Below are 7,789 nucleotides of genomic sequence, written 5' to 3'. Positions count from 1 at the left end.
ACGTGTACAAGATTAGCAAGAAGCAAGGGCGAACGGAAAACACCTGTTCAACACACAGAAGGATACGTGGCGATAAGTTCCGTCGTACCGAAAACAGCAATTAGTGTTCAATTGGCAACGGATCCAGCGCTCGTGTCTTCAAGGGGATGCTGCTCGAGTCCATTGAAATTACTGCATATAATTATATTACTTGGCAATTGTTAGAAGATAGGTTCGAGAACAAGTCCCTAATAATTCACAATCATATTAAAGGCATTTTCGATCATCCAAATGTTACAAAGGAATCGCATGTTCAATTGCGAGATCTCTGCGACTCTGTGACAAAAAACTTGCGTGCTCTAAAATCTTTGGGCGAGCCGACAGATACGTGGGATACTCTTATAATTTACATAATCGCAACCAATATGGATGATATTACCCGACGCGAATGGGAGATCGTCAACAACAACTCACAAATTCCAAACATGGCGGATATGTATAAATTTCTAAAAGGGCGTTGTGAGCTTTTAGAGAAACTGGAACATGAAAGGTCTAAAAAGCCAAAGAACAAACCATTCAAATCAAGCGCATATGCCACTGTGTCTGTCAAGGTCAGTTGTTATTATTGGATCATGCAATTTACAACTGTAATAAATTTAAAGGGCTCTCAATAAATGACCGTATCTCAGAAACTAAAAGGCTTAAGCTGTGTCTAAACTGTTTAAGACAGGGACACAACACAAAAACATGCCATTCATTTAGTTGTCGAAAATGTGGCAAAAGGCAGAACCCATACCTTCCACTACAATTCCAAAATATAACTTTACACTTCCAAGTCGTATTACTTTGGCAGATCCTACTTTCAATATATGCAATGATATCGACATCCTATTGGGTGCCGACATATTTTGGAAGGTTCTACTGCCTGAGCGTGTTTCACTGGGAAAACATAATCCTATGCTGCAAAATACGTCCTTTGGGTGGATCGTTATAGGAGGTTGGAGTAAAGGGAATCAGAGGCATTCAGTCAATTGTTTAGTCGTAAACAAAACTGATGAAATCGTGAAGCGTTTTTGGGAAATAGAGGAAATAGGTGATTCGTATCAAATATTTAATGAAAGGGAACAGTTTTGCGAGAATCATTTTAAAGATCATTATGAGCGCGACTCGTCTGGCAGATTCATTGTACGAATTCTGTTTAACGACAAAAAAGGTCTGCTAGGCGAATCAAGGCAAGGAGCATTAAATAGATTTCAGCCGCTAGAAAGAAAATTAGCGCAAAATAGCCATTTAAAACAAAGTTACGATGAATTCATGCAAGAATATATCGACCTAGGACACATGAAACAAGTCGAGGATGTAGGTGATGAGAAGATTGGTACTCAATATTATTTACCTCATCATGCGGTTTTAAATGAATCAAGTTTGACAACAAAAATACGTGTTGTATTTGATGCGTCGGCCAAGACAAGTAGCGGTCTTTCGCTAAATGATGTTCAATGCAGCGGCCCGACCATACAAAATGAGTTGTTTTCCATACTATTGAGATTCCGAATTAATCAATATGTTCTCACAGGAGATATATCAAAAATGTATCGTCAAGTTCTGGTTCATTTTGATGAACGATGCATGCAAAGAATATTTTGGAGATTCAACAAAAATGAAGCAATACAAACCTATGAGCTGGCAACCGTAACTTACGGCACAGCATCAGCACCATTCTTAAGTGTTAGATGTTTGAAACAATTAGCTATGGATCACTCAACAGAGTTTCCCGAAATTAGCAGGATCATTGAGAATGATTTCTATGTAGACGATGTGATTACGGGTGCTAATTCAAAGGCAGAGTTACTGCGCATTCAGCGAGAACTGTCAAACATCTTACAACGGGGCAAGTTCGAACTGCGCAAATGGTTGTGTAATGATTCAGAATTGTTATCTAAATTTCAAGTAAATAACAATTTAAATGTTGGATTAATTCATTTGGGACCAAATGACAATAATAAGACGCTTGGTATACTATGGAATGCTTGTAACGACATTATTCAATTTGAAACAAGTCAGCTTAAATATTCTCAACAATTTCCAACCAAACGTTTCATTTTGTCAACAATAGGTCAAATATTTGATCCTTTGGGATTGATTGCACCTGTCACAATTTTGGGAAAAATCCTTATTCAAAAATTGTGGTTACAAAAACTAGATTGGTATGATCCCATATCTGTTCATTTATCCAGTCTATGGTCAGAATTTGTAAATAATATTCAAAATTTGAATAATTTGAAGATTGATCGGTTTGTGTTGAAGCCAGAGTACGAGGAATGTGAGCTCCACGGTTTTGCAGACGCGTCTGAAACGGCTTACGGTGCCTGTATTTACCTACGATGTAAGGTTAAAAATCAGTACTTTGTTCAAATGCTTTGTTCCAAATCAAAGGTTGCGCCAATTAAACAGGTATCATTGTCAAGGCTTGAATTATGCGCTGCAACATTACTCGCAAAATTAACAGACAAAGTACGACGATCAATCATACTCAACATTCAAGCACAATTATTTTGGTCAGATTCCACGATTGTTCTTTGTTGGATACGAGGTTGTCCATCGCGTTGGAAAACCTTTGTTGCAAATCGCGTGGGTGTGATTCAGTCACTTACAAAACAAGAACAATGGAATCATGTAAGGTCTCAGTCAAATCCTGCAGATTTATTATCACGAGGTACGAATGCAGATGTTTTAAAAACCTCCACGTTTTGGTCAAATGGCCCACAGTGGCTCATTAAAGATAAGTCAGAATGGCCAGAATTTACGGAATCTGAACCGAATATAATTCCAGAGCAAAAAACTGTTTGTTTGCAAACAACCATTACAGACGAATCCATCTTCATACGATATTCGTCGATAACAAAATTAAAGCGCGTTGTTGCATACATGTTAAGATTTATTTCAAATTGTAAAGAAAAAAAACTATCTGGCCCTCTGAGCTGTACCGAATTAAAAAATTCTATGGTAGTTTTGCTACGTGTAATGCAACAAACTACATTTGTTACTGAGTATAATGATTTGGTAAATAAAAGGCCAATTAATAAAAAAAGCAGACTATTGTCTTTAAATCCGTTTATTGATAACGGCAATTTAATGTGGGTGGTCGATTGGTTAACGGTGATTATAATTTTAACAAAAAACATCCTGTCATCTTACCAAGGAGTCATGTTTTAACAGAATTGGTCCTCAGAAATGAGCATGTCAGACTGTTACATTGCGGACCTCAACAATTATTATATTCCGTACGGGATAATTATTGGCCAATCTCAGGTCGCACCGTATGTCGAGGAATAATTCGGAAATGTATTCGATGTTTTAAGGCTAAGCCAACGAATACGGAATATTTGATGGGTAATCTGCCTGAATGCCGCGTTAATCAGTTCAATCCTTTCACAAACGTTGGTTTGGATTACGCAGGACCATTTTTGTTGAAAGATAGAATAACAAGAGGTGCAAAAATCATAAAGGCTTATGTTTGTGTCTTCGTTTGCATGGCTTCAAAGGCTCCGTTAACGCCGGGTCATTTTCTAATTGGCAAATGTTTAACTTCAATTCCTGAACCTGTCCTTTCCCACATTCCTGTCAACCGACTCAATAATTACCAACGACTGGATCAACTGAAACACCACTTTTGGCAACGTTGGCAAAAAGAGTACGTGTCCGAACTCCAAGCCAGGTTGAAATGGAAATAAGCGGGTCAACACATCCTCAAACCAGGACATCTTGTCATCATTAAGGACGATCAACTGCCCCCTCTACAGTGGCGTATGGGACGCATTCTTGAGTTACATCCTGGTGAAGATGGAGAAGTGCGTGTAGTGAGTGTAAAAAGCACAACCGGTGTGCTAAAACGAGCAATTTCGAAAGTGTGTGCGCTACCTTGTGATTGACTTTTCTATTATGACTCCTATTCTGATTTCCAATGTATTAATTATATTCAATTTTTCTATTGAAAATTGTATTTTCAAGGCGGGCGGCATGTTAGAGCATTTGTCAACATTGGCAACGTCTAATGCGAAACCCCCTCCCCTTAGTTAGTTAGGGTGAATTAGCTTTAAGTTACTTACTTTTAAGTAAGCTCGAGAGCAACACACAACGTTCAGATGCTCCGAGCAAAATAAACAGAAAAATCACAAACTTGGCAGTTTTACTAGTCCAGCACATACAAAACATTGGTCTTTCGAGCAGAAACTATTACACATAAAAAACAGGTTCTTTCTCATTGAAAATGGTAATTAGAAGAAATACTTATGTACAGTAGTGCTAGAAATGAAACCGATCGTACCAAACTGTTATTTTTAGGGAATAATTTTGGCTAAATTCATTACTTATACTTACAGGAATTCCCAACTAAACACGGAATAACGCTCCATAAAACAACACATTGATTTGTTTTCAGAATAAATTATGATTTTTGTTTTTTGGAACAAGGAGGCCTCTCCGGGCACCGATGCGAAGATCATGGCCTAAGAGTAATTAACCACAAAGGTTTAAGAAAATAGAAGGGAAAACTAAAGAGGTACGTAACAATCGCTACATGGTAAAGAAAAGATGTCCCAAAGAGACGCAGAGGTCTAGACAGCCAAGAGACAAGGTCTCTTGTATCTGTCGGATTCACAGGGTTGGATATCATGCAAGCATGCAATCTCCGGATTAGAGTGTTGAAAGATAGATCTCCGGAGATTGAGGGCATGCTATTTTCTCTGAGGCTATGAAATATGAAAAAATATGCAAGAAATCCGAAAAAAGTACAAGAAAAAATCACAATCTATCAAAAAGGCTGAGGACTAAAGCAGGTACTTTCATTTTATGGAAAGTTTTCCATAGTATGGGCATACGTTTCAACTCATCTAACATCTGTGAATTAAGCATGTTTATAGTAATTATAATATTAGAATGGTGCTGTAGTTGTTTTTGCTTATATTTTAATCTGTAATTTATGACGGAAAAGGTGTTTCCTAAATAACTATATATATATATATATATATATATATATATATATATATATATATATATATATATATATATCTGTATATTTTTCCACTGAATAATTGGAGGTTGAAAAAATTGGCAATGTGTTGAAACCATTTTATAACACCAAACTAGTATTAAAATATCGACATAAGTTAAACAAAGTAGTCTTATTTGTAAAGTTATGTTATATTTAAATATTTGGGAATCTCATTTATGGTCATCCACTGTAGGTTGAAATACAAGGATGAGATTGATTCGAAACAGTTCTACCATCAAAAATATTATAACAAATTGAAAAATCATCACGATATTCCTTTGCTCTGTCAATTTGCTGAGACCGTGGATTGAAACGAATTATAAGAAAAGATATAACTGAACCACAATTTGGTGTTATATTAATACAATGTAAGAATCAAATCAAATTTGCTTGAGAGAAGACAACTTTTTTCTAAATTACATACTTCTGACATATGCCATAAAGAAACATAATTTGACATGTTATTTTATTTTTTGACAAACAATTCCTTGCTATTGAAACTTGAAAGTTTGTAAAATGTCACTCAGTCACACACCCACTCGTTTTATTTTGTAATTACAAATTAATTAAAATTTTATTTATGTGTTTATACATCAGGCTAGTTATCTTGTTTTCAATTCTATTCCTCACCTTATAATAGTTGAAACTTCTCTTAGCAGCAATCTATTCAGCAGCAATAAATGTCAAAGAGGGATCTGCAACTGATTTGATTTCAGTGACTTGCAGGGCTCGTAATCTAAACCTTCAGACGGTAAGTTGCTATTTTTGTAACTGTTTAAATATTTCACCTTTTTAAATAAACAGTAAATTCACGTAGTTGATTCTTCCAGCTTGAATAAGTGAGCGACAGATTTCAACTATGCACTGAATTTTTCTCCTTCACCATTAGTTATCACCCTCAAACAACACTAATATACCAATCTTTCCATATTTGATAATTTTATGTCGCAAATTATTTAGATTTTTCATGTCTGGATGACAAGTTCAAATAATGTTATCACAATTTATAAACCAAATCATGAAATAGTAATTCACACTATTTCACAATTTTCTGGGAGCCTTGTATCCTATTAAGCAGTATTCTTCTAAAATATCTGTAATAAGGTATATCATAATTGAAATGAAAGTTTATGCTCTTATAGACATTCAAGAAGTGAGACACAATTTACTTGCTTTACCTGTATGCTCCATACTTGCTTCAAAAATATGTTAATATCGTGGTGGTAACTCTCCATATGCGTTGGGATGTAGATGGAGTTCTCAAGATGCTTTATTTAAATTTGCAATCTGTAAAAAGAAATAATTTTTGAGGGTATTGCAAAAATTATCTTCAAAAATTGATTGAATAAATCATATTGTAGAAGAGAATGAAAAACACAGTGACCAAAGATTTTTTTGAAAGAAGGAAAATAACGGAGCGATTTTTAATTAGGGATGTCTCAATTTGATTATACGGCGTTGTAGTGCGTTGATTCAGTCAACCAAAGGGGCGGTATATATAACACGATATTTTGCACTAAATACTCTCTGTACTCTGTAATATTGTATAACTTTGGTTAACTTTTGATATATATACAAATCGGGATTTTTTTTTACAGTTTCTAAGACATTTTGGTGTTTTGTTAATATATCTTATCTCCTAACTTTATTTAAGTGAACTTTAAATATAATTGGTAATATTTTGATACAGCAAAATTAAAGCCCACGGGAAATTTTCATGTGGCTTGATTTCCGAGAGTTTCATGATTAATTAACACTATTTGAAATCAGGGCTCTAAAATAGATATATTTCGTTATTAATGTAATTGTTACAATATTCCGCCTTGATTAACTGCAATAAATTATGTATCTAAGGGAATCCAAATTTAAAAAACAATAGAACTCTTGTTGTAACCTAGCAACTGTTATTTACAACTGTTCCCAAAACTTAATTTAAAATATTAACAATTTCAACATTCAAGAGATGCTGTGAAACTTGAGAACACTAGGTATCTCATCATTCAATTCATAACACATAATTTCTTAAAAGAGTCAAATTTGATGATTAACATCAATGGATTGAATTTAAATGGAAAATGTGTAGGGTTTAACATAATGGTTAAGGCTTGAGTAATACCATATGGAATAAATAATGAAATTATTTACTAACAATTTCTTAAAACAGGAGAATAAGTTTTTGAGAACTCTGGACCTGTACGTTTGTTTTGACAACTGACTGACAACTGATATTTCAGTTATTTCATTTTGCTTGTTGGTCGATTTTATATTGGCGATACCAAATATAGAAAGATGATATTCTAAATTGTCGAAAGATTCTGAACACAGGATTCTATAATAATAATGACGGAGCTATCCTCCTGTGACAGTTAACAGTGTAACATTCTTCTGAAACAATTTAATTTACAATGCGAAAAAACATCTTATTATTGAAAATAAAGCTTACGCTATAACAGAGTCAGGAATTGAGACACAATTTTCTTAGAAAAGCATTTATTTGGAATACCGATCAGACATGTGTTAGATGATGATATTCTTCCAGGTAAATAGAAAGGAAGAATGTATGAATATTGAATGTGTTTCTTTTGTTTGATAAACAAACTGCCTTCGTTGCTATTGAATCCAGATTATGTACAAAACTATTCTTTGGTAAATTTACCTTCTAAACTTGTTCATTAAGTTATTGCGAAGAGCACAAAAAACTTGAGCAACTTTTATTTATCTTCTAAAGGGTTCTTATCCCATCAAATAACATTAGCA

Source organism: Aethina tumida, chromosome 1, assembly GCF_024364675.1.
Source record: "Aethina tumida isolate Nest 87 chromosome 1, icAetTumi1.1, whole genome shotgun sequence".
Lineage (NCBI taxonomy): Eukaryota > Metazoa > Arthropoda > Insecta > Coleoptera > Nitidulidae > Aethina > Aethina tumida.
The sequence above is the reverse complement of the archived record's forward strand: the minus strand, read 5'-3'. Positions refer to the sequence as shown.